Source organism: Pogoniulus pusillus, chromosome 7 (genome assembly GCF_015220805.1).
Source record: "Pogoniulus pusillus isolate bPogPus1 chromosome 7, bPogPus1.pri, whole genome shotgun sequence".
NCBI lineage: Eukaryota > Metazoa > Chordata > Aves > Piciformes > Lybiidae > Pogoniulus > Pogoniulus pusillus.
In genome coordinates, this window is record NC_087270.1 from 20,595,739 (window position 1) to 20,615,080 (window position 19,342).

Below are 19,342 nucleotides of genomic sequence, written 5' to 3' on the forward strand. Positions count from 1 at the left end.
GGATAAATTCAAACAATAGCACTTTTAGGTACAGGAGCAATAGAAAAAGGTATCATGAAACTGAACCAATTATCCTGCTTTTTTCCACTGGCCTCTCAGAGGGCACATTTGTTTTGCATAGACATTTATTGTTTGGGGTTTTGTTTTGTTTGGTTTTTTAAATAATGGCATTTCAAAGTTAGGAATTTTGTTTTTATGGGATTTTTACACAGAGAGAGCAGGCCTGTTCACTGGTGGGCAAGTGAACATGCAGCCAAGCCTTAGAAACTTGTATGCTCTCTTTCTCTCCCTTGGGCATTTACAATGGTGCTGATCAGACACTCAGCATTTAGTTGCACTGCTACATTGGCAATCATGACCTGTCCGTAAAGAAAGAGTTAGGGCAGGGGAAAATTTGACAGTGCTGTTTTTTGGAACTGCTAAGCTTCCCTCAGGAGCTCTCAGTAGATGACTCTCCTCTTTGCTCCCTTCCTTGTGTATAATTAATCTGGGCTGAGTGACTGTTTTTTAACTGAGTTCTGTGTTAGGTGCTCATTCAGAGAGCAGGGCCAAGCTGTCAGCCTCTGATGTGTTTACTGTTATCAGATGTCTTCTCAACTGCTGCTAATCATTTGCTTAGAACAAAGGAGAAGTGGGAGCTCAGCTTAAAACCTGAGATTGTCGTGTCCTCTTCCCTTGAAGAGCTGAGAGCCTTGAGAAGAAAGGAAACTTAGACAGAAGAGCAAAGAAATCAGTATTAGTTGTAGAGTCAAAATAGTTCAGAATCATTTGGAGAGATGGAGCTGTTTGGCTGAAGGGCAGAGGAGACAGCCTTACGTAGCAGGAAAATCATGTGCCAAAGGACATCACAGAGCATTCTGCTGAATTCCAAAAGGCAGTCACAGGTCAAGAACAGCTCTCTCTTTGGGAGAGAGAGATGTTTGGTTTGGGATTTGGATTTTTTTGTTGTCTTTTTTTAGTTTGTGTTTCTTTTTTGGTTGGTTGCTTGGTTGTTGTTTTTTTTTTTTTTTTTCCTAGATTCTTTTGGTATATCCAAAGGTTCATAAGACCTCTTTGTAAAGCTCTGTGTTACATATGCCAACCATTTATAGTTGCTGGAGACAGAGGGCCTGTAACTTAGGATGCCCAGAAGAAAGGAGCTTTGATCCGGTTGTTGATGTTTTTATGTGAGGTGTGAAGAACTAGGGAAGCCATGGATTATATCTCTCAGTAACACTTGCCAGAAGAAAGAGCTGGTACTAACTTACACCAGAGGAAACTTGAGAGCACCTGGGTGCATACCATGTCTAGTTGTAACCTAAGAACTGCAACTGATGCTAGTTTCCTGACAACTTGACAGGTTGAAATAACAGTGGGAGACTTAGGAGAAGAGTGGGAAGAAATATTGTACAAAGAAGTTCATGGCTGATTGCATCAGTTCCTTTATGTCAGTAAGTCTTCACTGTATGACATGCATGAAGACTGTGGAGCATGTATACGTGTATGATAGCATATCCATGTCTTGTGGGGCATCATTAGCAATAGCAGCTGTTTCTTCAGAAGGTTTCTGGGAATTATATTGAGATAAAATGATCAGTATCAATCTCTACCTGAAGCAGTCCAGATTATTGGGGTCTAATATTCAACTCACTATGTTTCATTTCACGTGTCATTCCTGTTAACAGGCAGACAGGATTAGTTGGAAGCAAGAAGACTTGCAGGTTTTATTTGAGGAAAGAAGGTAGATTATACAGCATGAAATGAGTGAAATTCAAAGAGAATTCAAGCCTTAGAGTCTCTGTTATTAATTGTTTTGCCTTTTGAGGCTCTGAATTGTAACTCAAAGAAGCAAAAGGAAACAAAACTCTTGTAAACTTTATCATTCCAAACAGAATGTGCAGAGATCAAGGAAGTGCCAGAAAACACCACCCTTCAACCACTGGAGACCAGTAAAATCTACAGATGCCAACCATAGTTCACTTAAGTCCTGCTCCATTGACCTGACCACTTCCCATTCCCTTTCAAAAATGAGTTCCCTGGTCCCAGATGGGCAGTGGTGTGGTTTTACAGAGCTGTCTGCACAGAGATCTCCAAGCCTTTGACTGAGCTGCAAAAAGAGAGAGCACTTCCAGATGACTTCTAGTGTCCCCATTCCACTCTCTGTCATATCCCTTCAATTTGGGCTTTTTGTCAAAAAGCTGTTAATCTTCTTTCTCTAGACTCCATTCAGTAATTACCCAGGCACTTAGGAATTTCACTTACCTGTGTTTAGTATTATTTCCTGAAGTAAATTTGAACTCTGAACAGTGTAATGCAAATGCAATAAGGACAAAACAATACATATAATTTCACTGAAGGCTGAGATTTGTCATTATTAAAGAAGAGCATCATTTCTTTGCCCTTTAACCCTTTTGTGTTCAAGTTTTATGCACAAGCATTTTAGCTTTTGCAGAAACTACAAAATCAGTGCATACATTTTGAATGCTTTAGAACGAGGAGGTGTTCATATTTTTCTCTTGAGTTCAGATCCCTTTTCACCTCTTCCTAAAGTGTTGCCTTAGTTTGAATTTGCTATGCTTGTCTCAAGCATGTGAATGTTGCCTTGGATCATTTGCGATGAACAGCTGCAAGGAGATCTCAGAAAGAGAGAATATGCTAAGTAAATTAGTAGTTTTAACTGCACAGCAGTCAGCAGTCTTTCATCTGTGGCATTGTGTGCTTGTCTATGAAGTTTAGAAGTAAGTTTCCATAGTTCTAGAAAGCTCCTGGTTTTGATGTGTGGAATTCCAATGAGCAGGAGCTTCTGACAGCAGCTTTTCCCAGTATTTAACCCTCACAATGTCAATGAAGGCAAGCTCAGGTTGGTTTTTTTTTTACCTTGTGTCACGCCTACAATATTCTTTTTTCTGCACAGTTAGCAGTCACTGTTAAGGAGACTCACTGCCTGAAGGTAGGCTTTACTGATCGACTTATGCTCATCCAGAGGGCAGCTGTTACAGAAACCATCATTTATCCGTACAACTGTTGTCTTGGCTATCACTCATGCTTTAACACCATGCTTTGATGTTGGAGAATTTTGGGGTAAAGTGACAGCCATAAATCTTAATATTGGTAAAATTCCTGAAATGTAGTCATTACATGCACTTTATTATATATTCTGTACCTGGGAGGGAGAGTGGGTGGCTTGGGGTGGATCTTTTTATGTTTTAGAAGTTAAAAGACATTTAATACATCAATGTCATTATAATGTATGCCATCGTTTCATGGTAATTTATGTAAGGTGTTGAAATATGCTTGTTCCCAGATGCTTCTCCATTGTCAAGTAGCATGGACTGTTAGGATAGTGATGCAAAACAGGTCTGAAAATAACGATGCCATCAAAACTGGATTTGAAGTGTGCAGAAAGCACAGGATATTGCTGTCTACAACTACCTGAGGGGTGGTTGTGGCCAGGAGGAGGTTGCTCTCTTCTCTTAGGTGGCCAGCACCAGAACGAGAGGACACAGCCTCAAGCTACATCAGGGGAAATTTAGGCTTGAGGTGAGGAGAAAGTTCTTCACTGAGAGAGTCATTGGATACTGGAATGGGCTGCCCGGGGAGGTGGTGGAGTCGCCGTCCCTGGAGCTGTTCATGGCAAGATTGGACGTGGCACTTGGTGCCATGGTCTAGCCTTGAGCTCTGTGGTAAAGGGTTGGACTTGATGATCTGTGAGGTCTCTTCCAACCCTGATGATACTGTGATACTGTGATATTTTGGGGTTGAATTCTGGGGCAAATTTCATTGTTTCCTCTTTAAAACGCTGAGAGCAGAGAAGTTCTGAATTCATTATGGAGATGTTGAAAAAAGTCTGAATTGAGCAAATCTTGTCCCGCTGTCTACCTTGTATGTTATACACCAGGGCAGAGCAAAATGAGTCCCCTATGAATAGCATTGTGGCAATAAAGATTATATATGTATTATATTACACAGATATCTGTATTAATTCAGAAACATCTGAAATAAGCAAACATTTTGAGAGTACATAATACTTGCCTAGCCACCCTAATTGTAAACACCACTTTCTTCTGAAAAATCTGGCTAAACCTTCTTCTGTAAGTAGATACTAAGCTATAATTCATCACACTAAGTTTATTCTGGTGTTTTACCTAGGAGAAACAACTGGCTTTCCCGTTATTTTATCTGTCAAAAAGCAAGCTGCTGTTCGTTGTCAAAAGCAATATTTTCATTGTATTGGTAACTAATAGGTATAATAATTTTCAGTTGTTGTTCCAGGGACATATTATTGAAAATCTACCTTATAGTTCTTGAAAAAAAAATGTCCATTTTAGTTGAGAGGGAGGTGTACTTTGGAAACTTCTCAGAGCTGCAAGTGGGATGGCTCTACATTAGCACTTTAGGGATTTATGTTGGATTTCACAGCGTAAACTGCAACTACATTAACTACAACTGTTAAAAATTACTCACACAGACACCTGCTTCTGTGGAAGAAGAATTATCCTAGACCAGTAATAGTTTCAAAATCTGTCATTTTTCTGCTGGGAACCAGGGTTTGAATGTAGAATTCTAGCTGCTAATGGATACTTGGGGCCCTTCCGGATGGAGTTGTGAGTAGTTGATGACAGTAACAGAAGAGCTGTGTTTTATGGTCAGGGAGTTTAAACAACTCACGTTGCCTTTGCCTTTTGGATGGAAGAGAAGCAAGATCATTCAGAGAGTTTGCAGGAAGTCAAGGGAGGGGAATGCCACAGTGATTGATGAAGGTGGTCCATTATCAAACTCTTTGTGAAAACTTTTATTTCCTCTAAGTACATCACAAGGCTTGTGCAGGGCACAAGTAGAAAATTAATTTTGTTGAGCTTTGCTGGAAATATGTCAAACCATATCCAAGCCAGGATTTAGGAAGGGAAATGGCATAGTGTATTTGAGTAGTTGATGTTCCCTTTGACTTTAGCAGCTTTTATTTAGTAAATAGTGTTTTGTTGGACTTGAACTTCTTTTGTCAAGATCTTTTAGATATGTATATCCAGGCACATGAAACAGAGCCATATGAGTCACAAGCTTTTTCTCTAAAGTAAATATGGAGACAGGTTGATTATTTTCACCTACTTAGAATATAGCACTTTTCTTCTATTCTTAACAAGACAGTATTTAAGCATTATTTTAGGAAATGACATTTTCTCACTTGCTATTAGCATTTGAGGCAATGTCTGTCCCCTAGGTAAGGAAATCCAAGCTTGGGAAATAATAATTTTGTACATGCCACATATTTCAAAAGTGTTATTTTGGATAGGAAAGCTGGAAAGCTGTTCAGGCTCAAAAAATTCATTTGTCAAATCCTTCTGAATAAGAATGGTACATGCAGTCACCAGGGGCCTTACAGACTGCACAGTCCCCAAGGAGTACAGCAGCCTTGCACACAGAAAAGGATTTATTATCCCTGATTGATATAGGTAGGACTTGTTCTGCTGAATGGCCCTGGATATCGGGAGCAAAGTTTTCAGCTTGAATGGATGTGGTCTGGAATCAGCTAAGGGGACAAGGTGATATCCATGAGGGACTGCAAAACAAATTAATGCCGTATTGTTGTAGAGATACTAATAAATGTTTCTGAGCAGCCACCTTTTGCACAAGCTTGCACCTTTGTGTATTCTTCCAGGTACGCAGGAGAATTAATACAGTGCATGTCTGAATCAGTGTTGAGTTGATCCTCTCTGTCAGTGAAGGGCAGAGTTTCAACCCATATGCAGGCAGGAGAATGGTTTTCTGAAGTCAGTTATTTGAGTCAACAGGCTAAATTATGATTTGGGCATTATTCTAAGCATGCCATCATACTGGAAGGAAGGATGGGGAAGGTACTAGCTGGAAAGGGAAGACATTTCCCAGGAAGTCCTCTGAAAAAATATTCCCATTGGACATGTTCAGGTTTATTTTGTGACAGCTGTTCTCTTGTGGAAGTACTGATACTCCTGGCAGTCCTGAATAATCAGGATTTACACATCCTCTTTTAGACTCTGGAATGGCTTGTAATCTGTGAGACAATAGAGAGATCAGGCCTAGCTCCTTTTATCTGACACTCTTTTTCTTTGACCTGTATGTCTTGTGGCAGATAGCTTGAATATCCTAATGCAGGTAGCCTCTCTATAAACTGAAGTGTGCTTTCAATTGAAGCATGCTGAATGAAACACTGCTTACATGGGTGAGTTGTGTAAGGATCTGAAGCAAACCAGAGTACAGGAGTTACAACATGCCATTGCTCCCTTAAAGTTTGCCAGTCAACCAGAAGGTACCAAAGTTCACATAATACCCAGCACTGTTCCACTGTGAATCTGTACAGAAGTTCATAGGATCACAGGATTGTTCATAGGATGTTAGGGATTGAAAGGGACCTCCAGAGATCATCCAGTCCAACCCACCTTCCAGAGCAGCCCCATAGAATCTAGCTCAGGTTGCACAGGAATGCATCCAGACAGATCTTGAAAGTCTCCAGAGAAGGAGACTCTCTGGGAAGCCTGTTCCAGTGCTCTGGGACCCTTAGAGAGAAGAAGTTCTTCCTCCTGTTGGGGTGGAACTTCCTGTGCTGTAGTTTATCCCCATTGCCCTTTGTCCTATCAAAAGGCACAACTGAGAAGAATTTGTCCCCTCACTCTTGACCTCCAGCCCTCAGATATTTATACATTGATCCCCTTCACCAGACCAAACAGCCCCAGGTCACAGTATCACAGTATCACCAAGGTTGGACGAGACCTCATAGATCATCAAGTCCAACCCTTTACCACAGGGCTCAAGGCTAGACCATGACACCGAGTGCCACATCCAATCTTGCCTTGAACAGCCCCAGGGACGGCGACTCCACCACCTCCCCAGGCAGCCCATTCCAGTGTCCAATGACTCTCTCAGTGAAGAACTTTCTCCTCACCTCCAGCCTAAATCTCCCCTGGCGTAGCTTGAGGTCCCTCAGCCTCTCCTCATAGGGCAGTGCTCCAGCCCCTTAATCATCTTCCTAGCCCTCCCTTGGGTTCTTTCAAATAGATCCCTGCCCCTCCTGAGCCCAAATGTGAATGCAGTACTCTAGGTGAGAAGGCAGGTTCCCTGTATGGCTTCCGGACTCACGTAACACAAATTGTGCTGTGTAATGTGAAGTGTTATGAAGCTCTTTAACAATTTCAGTCTAAGAAAAAATAATAAAGCGGAAGAAACTGAAGTCAAAATACTTCAGAGGCTAAACCAGAACTTTTCTTTGCATATATAGGTACTTGAAGATAATCTTGGGACAGATCACAGTTGTTTATCAAGTAATCTACACAGAAAATCCATGGTGGTTAAAATGTTGAATGTATGTCATGTTTCCCCTTGTAGGAGAGACTGAGAGGAGGAAGGCAGATGGGCAGGCCATTTTTTTTCAAGTCCTCAGTACAAAATTGCTCATCCTTTGATTATTTAAGCTATGAACATTTAACATTTTGCTCCAAATTTTATATGAAAGAAACTCTGCTGAGTTGTTAACAGCCTGTTCACTGACTTGGCTTTTTGATAGTGTTACTTCTGCCTCAGAAAGAGATATGTGTAGAAAAATCTCAAAACTGGAAGACCTGGTTTGCTATTTCTGATTTTAACTTCGGTTTGGGTGTAAGGCCATTTTCTAACCTCAGTCAGATGCACCACAAAGTTTTGTAGAAGAGCTTCCATCCTCCTATACATTGGAAAGCATCGTTCAGGCTGGAGAATGTCACTGCTTTCCCATACTACACACATCTAGGTTCTAAAATCCCTGGGTTCCTGTCCCCAGGAAGTTCAGCAAAATGGGAATGCATTTATGCCTCATGCTGTTGCAACATGGCTTGCTTAATCTCTGTTATAATTTTTTCCCCAGTTCTCTAATGCAATTTCTCCATTTCCTTATATTTGATTTTTCTGGCTTTAATTTATTACCCTATTACCCATCTCTCCCATTGTCCATTTTCCCACTTCTTTGAAAAGTAACTGCATCTCTCTTGATGCTATTTTTCTGCTTGCCTCTGTTCTCTCTTGCATACTCTGTTGTCTTTTGCTTTCTGTCCATGTACCTTTGTGGTTTATTTGCTCAGCTTTCTCTAGGGCTTTTGTTCTGCCAGCTTTAAACTATATGGTCAAAATTATTCCTTTTTGAGCAAATCAGCTAGTCTGGTTTCCACATACTCAGCCATGCTCTGCTGTCTTTCAAAGGCTTGTGCTTATCTCTAGCAACAGCTAAATGGCACTATAATGCATTAATTGTTGAAGCACTATATAAACAACTGTCAGTATTCTTGTTTTCTGGATGGAGAGGCTCAGACACTGTTCATGACACAGGGTTTTTAGATTATCATTTCCTGTATTTTCCCTTCTTAAGAGTCCTCCTTGCATCCATGTGCCTTTCAAAATGTTGCTTGAATCAGTTTGCCTAGAGCAGGTTGTAAATAATAGAGTAAGGAGGCAGCACACACTTGCTCAGTGAACTGTTCTGGGCTTTCTTGTCATGGATGAGCATCAGTGGTGGTGATCTGGTGGATTGCTGGGAAAGTTAGAAGATGCAGGAACTTCTCTGATATCAGGTAGAGTACTAAAAGCCACAGAACTGCTCTTGTCTTGTAGAGTTATCATAGAACCATAGAACTATTTCAGTTGGAAAACACCTCTAAGATCATTGAGTCTAACCTTCAACCTAAGGCCACCATGGCCATTAAACTATGTTCCCAAGTGCCATGTCCACACGTTTATTGAATACTTCCAGGAGTGGTGAGTCTACTGTCTCCTTGGGCAGCCTCTTCCAATATCTGACCACACTTTCAGAAATTTTTTTTTTCATAATATCCAATCTAAACCTCCCTGGGCATAATTTCAGGCCATTTCCTCTTTATATCACATGATACTAGGCAGAAGGGACCAACCCCCACCTCACTCCAACCTCCTCTCAAGGGAGTCATAGAGAGCAATGAGGTCTCCTCTTCTCCAGACTAAGGAATCCCAGTTCCTCAGATTTGTTTTCTAGACTCTTCAGCAGCTTTGTTACCCTTCTCTGGACATGCCTCAGCATCTCATTGTCTTTCATATAGTGAGAGACCCCAAACTGAAACCAGTATTTGAGGTGCAGCCCAATCAGTGCTGAGTCCAGAGGCACAATCACTTCCCTACTTCTGCTGGCCACACTACTGCTGATCCAGGCCAGGATGCTGTTGGCCCTCTTGGCCACCTGGACATACTGTTGCAAAGACCTTTATAAATCAGAGTGGCAACAGGGGGCTTTCAAGAGACTGTCCTAGGCTTGTCCAGCACAACAAAGGTTTTCGTGTGTTGTATATTTTTGAGATGCTTCTAATGCTATATTCTAATGCTGTGAAAGAGAAAAGAACTGCAGCAGACATTTCAAAATCCAAGTGAGCCACTGGACTCCTCTGCCCCTCCCTGCTCACTGAGAATCCTTATGATGTTGGCTGTGTTTGTTCATTTTCAGTTTCAAACCCCACACTCAGCTTGCCTTGCACATGTGCAAATAGACTATTTCAGGGTCAGCCTTCATGTGGTGTGAAGATATGGAAGATGAGGGTTGCTGAGTAGCCTTTTTTTCAGCGTAGTCTCTGGTTGCAGTCTGTTCTAGCAATACAAAGTGCAGTAAATGAATTTAAAAGAAGCTTTTTGAAGAGGCCTCCATTACAGAATGGGTTTTGAGTTCTCTCTATTGTGTTTGACCCTGTTTGACATCTAACAATTATTGGGGCCTTTAAAATTTAAGTGACTTTGGCTTTTTAACTTTTAATACTTTCTTCCAATTAAGATGACCAGGACTTGAACTTAAACATCTCCTCTCAGCTTATGCCATTTGATGGTCCCCTAAGTAAGTCTCCTGACTAGATTTCCACAAAGGCTTTTGGAGGAGAGTAAGGAAAATGCTTTAACTTATTTTCTTCAGTTCTTTTAAAAGTGACCTCTGTAGAACTGTATTTAGTTTAAGGGGTCATGCATAAATACTATGTGTTTTATTGCTTGATAGAGTGGGACTTGTAATGGTAGGTTTTCTCTGTGTTTTGAGAAAGGGTGTCCCAGTAACAGCAAGGAGCCTGTTGCTGTTACGTTGTCATTTTGTATTGGTGTGCTACTAAAGATTGCAGCTCAGGCTGTTAGGGCTGTGAAATCACCTCATAGCAAACTATGGAGGCCTCAGATATGTGATAGAAAATAGTAGAAGATTTTCTATAAATAAATGTTGAGGACTTAAGAAGTTTCTTTGAACACCCTAGCTTTTCTCTCCAAATAGAGTCAATCTACAACCTACAGAATCTGCAGAATTATGTTGTTCCTTCCCTTTATGACATGTCTTCATGCTCACATGCAGCCCAATTGTCCTTAGGTAGCATCCTGATTTCTTAATATTGCCCTGTGTTCATGTTCTCCACCAGTGCCACGTTCCAATTTCACTAAAAGGGTACTACTTTTATCTCCCACAATTTCTGTGCAATTCCTATCATTTCTCTTTGGTAGAAAAAGACTCCTGGGGGTGGGGCTGTGAAGAGATTTGCCAGTGGTCTCCTCATCCTTCTTCCCCATTCAGTCATTGGAATGGACTGCCCAAGGAGGTGGTTGAGTCATCAATTCTGGAAATGTTTAAAAGTCATTTGGATGTGGTGCCTGGGGGTGTGATGTAGGATGAACCTTGTAGAGTGAGGTTATCAGTTGGACTTGGTGATCCTGAGGGTCTTTTCTAACCAGAATGTTTCTGTGATTTCTCTGATCTTCTTTTAAAAAAGGTGGTTCCAAGTTGAATGATTTTTTGGTAGAAAAATCAATTTTCTGTTAGATTCAAACTGGGTTCCTCATTCTTCAGATTCTCTACATATAAAGGATTTTGAATATATTTTGCACCCATTTTGGTGTGCTAAGAAACTTTCACAAATGATGATGAAATAATAAAAGTTTTTTTTTTCTCTAGAAAACATCTCAAATAAAATACAGATTTTTTTTTTTTTAGTTACTATGTCTAGCAGTAAGTAGCTGATGATTTGCCATTGGAATGGGCTGCCCAGGGAGGTGGTGGAGTCGTCGTCCCTGGAGGTGTTCAAGAAAAGACTGGATGAGGCACTCAGTGCCATGGTCTAGTTGACTGGCTAGGGCTGGGTGCTAGGTTGGACTGGATGATCTTGGAGGTCTCTTCCAACCTGCTTGATTCTATGATTCTATGAAGTGTAACTTGATTGTACAATGATGTTCACCTGAAAATGATCCAGAGCGTTAATGCTTTAAATTGCCACCTGCTGGTATTGCAAATTGAATGTCCTATCCCAGGGATAAGAAAATCTTTAGTGAGTTGAAAATAGTCTTACGTAGATGACAACTTTGTGAATGACAAAAGATGATCTTGATGTTCTTGTGAACTATCATCATCCTGGCTCACGATCTAAATTTTGTTATATTTAGAAATGCAAAAGCTGCAAAGATTTTGTGACTGTTTAGATTTATTTACATATGACATATTTGTTTCCTTTATTTTGACAGCTAGCCCTACACATTTACTCATAAGTAATTTAAAAAATCAGATCCATATGACTTCAGACAACTCCTTTAGAATCTGTTTAATGATAAACATAAGGAAGGTTCAGATGGTTTGCATATAAGTTCACTTCTGAATAACCATGTATTTAATTGCTTTGCTAAATTGTGCAATGGCTTCCAGTCAGCAATAACATGTGTGCATGGCTCTGCTTAACTTACAAGCAGTTTTTACTCTGTTACCTTTGGGCTTATAACCCCTTTGCATTGTATTCACACAGCCCAGCTCCCTTGAAGTCCTGGAAGGTGTTTTCAGGAACCTTCCATGTCATGAGTTATGAGTTACATGACATGAGTTAAATGCTAGGGTGACCTGGCAAGATCTGTTACCAGTGTCTGCAGGTGTGTCAGTGCGAAGAGGTAAAGGGTGGGGAATAAATGTTTGTGGAACAGCTGCTGCCATTTTTGGTTGAGGAGATTGTTTGGAAAGGGTGGTGTGGAGAATAAGACCAGGTGTGCCAATTTAACAGGGGATTAGGTGAGCAGCAGGCTGCAGTGCCTCAGTGAGCAACAGCACAGTGCCAGGGAAGGTGATTTTGATCCTCTGTCTTCAAGAGAGATCTCAGTAGAACCACTAAAGACTTGTTGGAGGAGACCATGATGCTGTTTTTGACAGCTGTCCATCAGTAGAAGACAGACATGGATCAGGTAAGAGGCTGGAAGAGAAATGTTGGTTGTACAATCAGCATGGACTGTGAGCTGGTCTTGTTTGTCTGAAGCTGGAAAAAGCTCATAAAGCTATATTCTGGCATTGGCTTGGGGTGCTGAGGTGGAAGTGAAGATGAAACTTGAAAAGTCTGTGAAAGGGTTTATGTGACATACTGTCCTTGAGCTAGGGTATTTTCAGTGGGTACTCTTCTCTGTGTTCCCATGTGTTAACTGGAGATTAGAATTTGCTAGTACAAAGGTACCAGGGAAGAATATATGCTAAAGTACTTATACTAAATATTAAACAAGTGGTGATTTATCTTTTGGTATAGACCATTACTGTTCTCTGAAAGAGTGTGATTATGCAGATTCATCTGCTTTTTCATACTGTACTTGGAGTTCTCAACAAATCATGGAATATAACAAGGGTTGGGTTTTAAAAAGTGAAAAAAAAACCACAACAGAAATCTCTCCAGCAGAGCTAAGTGTGTCGTTATGCCCTTAATTTGGTGTTTTTCTTTCAGCCTGCAATCATTCCTGTTATTTGGCAATTGTTATGTGGTGTAATGGAAGTGAGCTGAAACACTCTGAACACAGAGTTGTCTTTGGGAAGAGATTTTTCTCAAAAGAAATGGGTTGTGGTGGAGGATTATTCTCTGAAATACATCAACATACACAGAGTGTCTTCCATATTTAGTAGTACTACAAAAATATTTGTAATTAAATGTGTGCTGCATGGAGTAATTCTCATGGGAGCTATTTGATATAATTAATTTCCAATAACTGCATTACTCTGGAATATCCTCTCACATGGGAAGATAAATACTCTAAATGATAGTCGGGGAACATAAATGGCTAATTCTTCAGACTTTAAAGATAATATATCTGTATAGAAATGGCTTTTTGCAAGGGAAATAATGCATACAAGATATTGTATGCTCTTTGAGGAGGCAGTGCAGGGCTTCTTCTGGCAGACTGCCAAAGAACTCACTCTTTGGGTCAAGGTATGCTTTTCTTTAATGCTTTTGGAGCTTACTGTGTCCAAGTCATATAATAACAACTGATTTTTTAATTATTTTCACCTCATCTTGAAATTGCAGTGTGTGAGAACTCCTTGAAGTAAGTTTACTTACAGAAGCTCCCAAATGTAACATTTTAAAGTTAAAATGCAGGCCTTCCAGCTTACGCTGTTTGAGTTCCCTGTATGCTCTGCAGTAGCTAATAGGAGGCCTTGATGAAAAATGAGAAGTGATTTGTACAGCTTTTGGGCAGCTTTCTCTATAGAAAAGGTGTTTCACTCTTCCATTATCTTGTATATAGTGGTAATAGCAATGAATATCTTCTGAATATCGGTTAAAAGCCAAGCCTCTGTCTATTGTAACTAATGAAAATATATTGAATTTAATATACTTGTTTGGAGATATTAGTTTCTGACAGTAAATGATTGCTCACACTAATTAGTGTCGTTATCATGTAAGTGGAGTGCATTTGTTAAAGCTGAGGTATTGCTGATGTTTGAAACTTGAAAGAAAAATATTCTATTATTTACAAAAAATAATGCTGAGCATATTTTTGACGCTGCCACTTTGTTGCCCACTTCTAAGAATTACAGTTCAGTGATGGCAAGGAGGCTCTGATGTGTTGAGAATTTTCTGGCTCGTGTAGGAAGACAGGGAAGGAGTCATATTGACTTGATGAGTCTTTTCTGAATGGTTTTCTTTCTACCTCATAATTTCAGCCATCTCTGTTTCATATGTGTAGGGAGTGTCTTGGGATACTTGGGAGTATCAAGTGATTCAGGTGGGATCACAAAGGTCATCTGCAGACATATGGGAAGAAATGAAGGATAAATAGAGGGGAGAGCTAAGAAAATACCACTTTCATGAGATACTAGGATCTAAACCAAAATACTCTTTGACTGTTGTTCCTGCAGTGGAGAGAGGTGTTCCTATGAAAAAGTTGCTCTCTTCTTGTGATAACAGCTTGGAAAAATGACAGAAAAGGGGAAAGTAGTATTTAGTTCCTCTTTTGAAAAAATCATGCTAACAAAGACGTTGGATCAGTTCCTTTGTCTGTGGCCTGGCAGACAGAGCTCTGCCAGTGCCATCCCTGCTCTCTGTTACAGCTATGTGGCTAATCTACATCCACTGTCCTGTGGGAAGGCTTTCTCCAGCCGTAGTTTCCCAAGCCTCACATAGACATGATGGAGAAGGAAGTGTTTGAAATGCTCCTAGACAGGTTTGGGTTTTTTGTTTGCTTGGGGGTTGTTTGTTTCTTTATTTGTTCACCTTTTTTTTTTAGTGAATGCATCTTAAAGTTGGATGCTAGGTTTCAGCATAAAGTGAGAGTGGCAGCTGTGCCTGGTGGCAGTCAGGACCAGGGACTCTGGTGTGTACGCATGTCCCCTGTGCTACCCAAGCCTCTTGTTTACCACGTCGTCTGACTGAAGGGTGCTGTCTATTGCTACTCTGTAAGGCTCTTTCCTCTAGTGAAACAAAGGGGGAAAAATACACGAGCCTATTTTAAACAAAGGGAAATAAAGCTTATAAATCAGTGTGGGCAGAGGAATGCAGGCCAGGTTCTCCTTCCTTCTACACAGCTGTCAGAGGTTATTACATCTTTAATTACTGCAAATGACTTTATATAGTGGCTTTCAAGTAGATATGATCAAGTATGTACTTCTCCATCATGCTGTTCATTCAGAAAAGATTCTGTCTCCTATTAGGAGTGTTATTGCTGTGTGACCACAAAATACTTTAGTGATGCTTTCTTTGCACTGCTGCTGTCAGGAAAATTTCTCTATAAATCTAAATATCTCAATTATTAATTTTGAGGTGTGCATTTTTAGAACACCAGAGGTATTTGCCATAGGATGCTGTTGCTATTTAGTGTTCGGCTCCTTGCAATAATTTTATATGTGGAGAGCGAATCTCAGTTAAAAGTTCCATTTATGGAAAAATGTTATTCTGAAGCTGAATATAAGCTGCTTTTCTATTAAAAAAAACAAACCCTTGGCTTAAAAAAAGAAAGGACAAAACATGTGACATCACATGATCATCCAGTTTTGGAGATCACCAAACAGAATTGCTGTGTTTGAAAACACCATTAGCTAAAATACTGGTAAACAGTATTTAATCTATAAACAAGGCTGGATGTACCAATATTCTGTACTAGTGGCTTGATATGAAGTCTACTGGAAGCTGATGGTCATTGCTAATTCCTTCCCACTCCTCCCTAGTTGAATTCACAGGGCTTTGGAATGCTTGTTTATCACAACTGGGTTATTACAAAAACATACAGAAATTATTTAATTTGTCATTTTCTGTGGTGTTTTGTTTCTGTAGATACCTAGAATTTTCAGGTTACAGTAGGGACTTAATATGTCTGCTGCCTGATAGTTTACTTGTGAGGATGTTGGAAGAAAAAACTAAGGACTGTGGTCAGAACATTCTTACTTCGTGGTTTTTTTTTCGTTTTGAAAGTCTGTTTCCAGTGTAGTAATAGAAGAAAAAAGTTCTCTTTATGAGTAAACATAGAAAGCATGTGCTTCTCTTGTGCTACTGTGTTTGGGTTTCGGCATCACATGTGGTTGTCTTCATAAAAATACCAAAATAGAATGGGGAATTAAAAACCATTTAAAGCTTAGACAGTTGTTTGGGTTTTTTTTTGATCCTGAAGTAATGGAAACAGGAAATCTATATATTGTGAGATGCACAAATCTTTCCTACAGGACAGTGGGAGATTAGAAGCACCAGAGCATGGCTTCAGCTTATTACAGTTTTTCATTGCTGCTCTTTGTTACCTAAACAGGAGTAATGCTGTCAGCTGGCCTCGCCTCTAACTTCTGACATATTTACAAAACAAGGATGTATGGGATTGTGTCTTAAAAAAATCCTTAGGATGTATCTCACTTACTAAGACCCGTGGTCTCCAGCTACTCATAGCTGCTGTCTTCACTGGGGCTTTTGACTATATTTTTTTTTCAGGGTTCTTTTTTCTTTTTTTCTTTTTAATCAGTTCATTATAGCTGCAATTTACATACAGTAATGTACACCTCATAAACTGTCAGACTAATTACATTCTACATTCCTCTAAAAATTTAAAAGGATGGAACTATTTAACAAGCATAGAGGATGCTATCATGTCTTTGTGGAAGCTCCCCAATTTGACAAATTCTGTGTGTGTGACTAATGGAATAGACAGCTATTGGAATGTGAAACCAGAAATTCTAACTTTCTGGTGTGTTTCACTCACATATGATAATGGAATGCTGGATTCTGCAGTAAAATGTGTTGGATTTAACAGACTTGCTTGAGGAAATCTTTATCAGCTACATCTTACTGTTCAATGTAGTGATAGTTACTGTATGGGAAATGGGATGCATTTTGGAAATAAAGGCATATGAATATATTCTTTCCTTGCTCCTTTACTGCAGGCTGTAGAAATTGAGAACTTCAGTTCTGAAGTGCAGTGGGGTGCATGTATATGACTGGTTTAGGCAGTTGGATTTTAAATGAATGCGGAATGCAAGATGAAACCATAGGCCATGCATTTTTAGGTATGCATCATTGGCTGTGCTTTTACAGCTTTATTGCTCTGAAAGAACGGTTGCCTTGATTATATGTATGTCATAAGAGCTGAATAATTCTGGCAAGTTAAAAATGTAAAATGTAACAGTTTTCACTGTTAAAAAATGCAAGAGTGTAGCCAGTGATATATTAAGGTAACTGCATGTAAATGTCCAGTGTGTATTTGTTTAGCATGTTGCTTGGACTAGCTGTTGGATGACTAACGAGTTGGGTCACATTAGTCAGCAGATACAGATGTGAAAAGCAAAAAACATCTAGAAACAATTAATTTATCTCTTTGTCCAGCCTGAGCTGCTCTTAAAACAAGGCTTAGCTGCCTCTGCAGTTTTCATAATGCGAGTAAAATGTCATATCTACGTTAATTAGTATTTTTGGGAAGAGGCCAAAAGGAGGAATTCATTTGTTTCTTAATAAGAAAGTAATTATTGTGTAATTTCCTTTGACTACATCAGCATTTTGCAGTAGTTTTACCGGTTAATGATAATCTTCTGCAGAAGAATAACCTTTTCTTTTTGCTGGAAAATTGTGCTGAGGAAAAAAACCAAACCTACTAGCTGATGTGTGTGTTATGTCTGTAATACCAAGTGCTGCTCAGCGGGTACATGCTTCTGTGTGTGTTATGTCTGTAATACCAAGTGCTGCTCAGCGTGCACATGCTTATGTGTGTGTTATGTGTGTAATACCAAGTGCTGCTCAGCGTGCACATGCTTATGTGTGTGTTATGTCTGTAATACCAAGTGCTGCTCAGCGGGTACATGCTTATGTGTGTGTTATGTGTGTAATACCAAGTGCTGCTCAGCGGGTACATGCTTATGTGTGTGTTATGTGTGTAATACCAAGTGCTGCTCAGCGGGTACATGCTTATGTGTGTGTTATGTCTGTAATACCAAGTGCTGCTCAGCGTGTACATGCTTCTGTGTGTGTTATGTGTGTAATACCAAGTGCTGCTCAGCGTGCACATGCTTATGTGTGTGTTATGTCTGTAATACCAAGTGCTGCTCAGTGTGCACATGCTTATGTGTGTGTTATGTCTGTAATACCAAGTGCTGCTCAGCGTGCACATGCTTATGTGTGTGTTATGTCTGTAATACCAAGTGCTGCTCAGCGGGTACATGCTTATGTGTGTGTTATGTGTGTAATACCAAGTGCTGCTCAGCGTGCACATGCTTATGTGTGTGTTATGTCTGTAATACCAAGTGCTGCTCAGTGTGCACATGCTTATGTGTGTGTTATGTCTGTAATACCAAGTGCTGCTCAGCGGGTACATGCTTATGTGTGTGTTATGTGTGTAATACCAAGTGCTGCTCAGCGTGTACATGCTTATGTGTGTGTTATGTCTGTAATACCAAGTGCTGCTCAGCGTGCACATGCTTATGTGTGTGTTGTCATGCTTTTTAGGAATTCTGTGTTGCTTTTTTGCATGAGTATTTAACAGACCAGCTTGTTGATGCTTAATGGAAATGGCTCCTCCTGATGTACTAGAAGGTCATCTTCTAATCAGTGAAGTGCCTAATTCTAAGGAAATTGATTTATTCTTTCTATCCAGTTTAAAATGAGTGTAATTTTTTATTTAAATATATTAAACTGTGTTGTTTTCCCGCTACTGCCCCTCCTTACATAGTGGAAACATAGCTATACAAAGGAAGGTAGTGAGCTGGTAACATCCCATTTTTAATTACCTTTATTCCTACAGATAGTGTAAATGCTGTTGTCCAAACCTGTTTTGATGTTGGGTTGGTTTTTTTTTTCTCCCCACTGCCTATCTGCCCATTACTTGTGAACAAATCATGTAGCAAATATCTAAATTCTGTGGCTCTTAAAAAAAAACAAACTCCAAACTGGTAGCCAGGAAAGACTTATCTAAATGCCCGGGAATTAGGTGTTTGATACTATCAATAATGGTCTGGCCATCACAGGGCTGGCATTTCTTAATTGACAAGAAGATGAAAAGAAAAGCAAACATTTAGAACATCTGTATGTCTTTAAAGTGATTTGGGACCCAAGAAGACATCTGATTTCACTAAAGAAACTAAAACATTCCCAAGAAGATAGTGGTGATATTGGGAGCTCAAAAGTGATCCTGTTTTATTTTTCTCAAGGATAATGGGAAACAGCTCATCCAAGGTAGCTTCTGTTTTCTCTAGGAATACACACCAGTTTATTGAAATGGGAAGACTTAACTGCATCATTCTCTGGGCCTGAAATATTCTAATTTCCTTAAGTGAATTTTCCCTTCTGCTTTTCCCCTACACAGTCATACACTTTGGCTTGGAATGGATCCCAGGGAGGTGTTGTTTTTTTGTACAGTTAGCCTTACTCCACCTACGTTATCTTTTCACATGCATGCTATCAAGTTTTAAACGACAGATTTTGGAAGCATAACAGAGAAGTTATGCTTTAAATACCCATCCTGGGCACAAGTAATTGTTTTTCAAATATCACTACTAAAACTACCCCAGTGCTTTCTTCAGGTCAGAATGAGCTCAAACACTTGAATGTTTTTTTCATGCTTGCCCAAAATAACTCTGTGGTTGCTTGATGTCGTTATTTTGCACTGATTGTAGTGA

At 39.8% G+C, this 19,342-nt stretch overlaps 1 protein-coding gene and 1 long non-coding RNA gene across 8 annotated transcripts in view; both read left to right on the forward strand.

Annotated features, from left to right (window-relative positions):
* Positions 1–19,342, forward strand: part of MACROD2 (mono-ADP ribosylhydrolase 2) — a 1,034,078-nt gene that overhangs the window by 456,044 nt on the left and 558,692 nt on the right. The gene's annotated exons all lie outside the window — the stretch shown is intronic.
* Positions 11,961–19,342, forward strand: part of LOC135176798 (uncharacterized) — a 62,967-nt gene continuing 55,585 nt past the window's right edge. The window contains exon 1 of the long non-coding RNA XR_010302824.1: positions 11,961–12,186. This is a non-coding gene — a long non-coding RNA (uncharacterized LOC135176798). The remainder of the gene's footprint in view (positions 12,187–19,342) is intronic.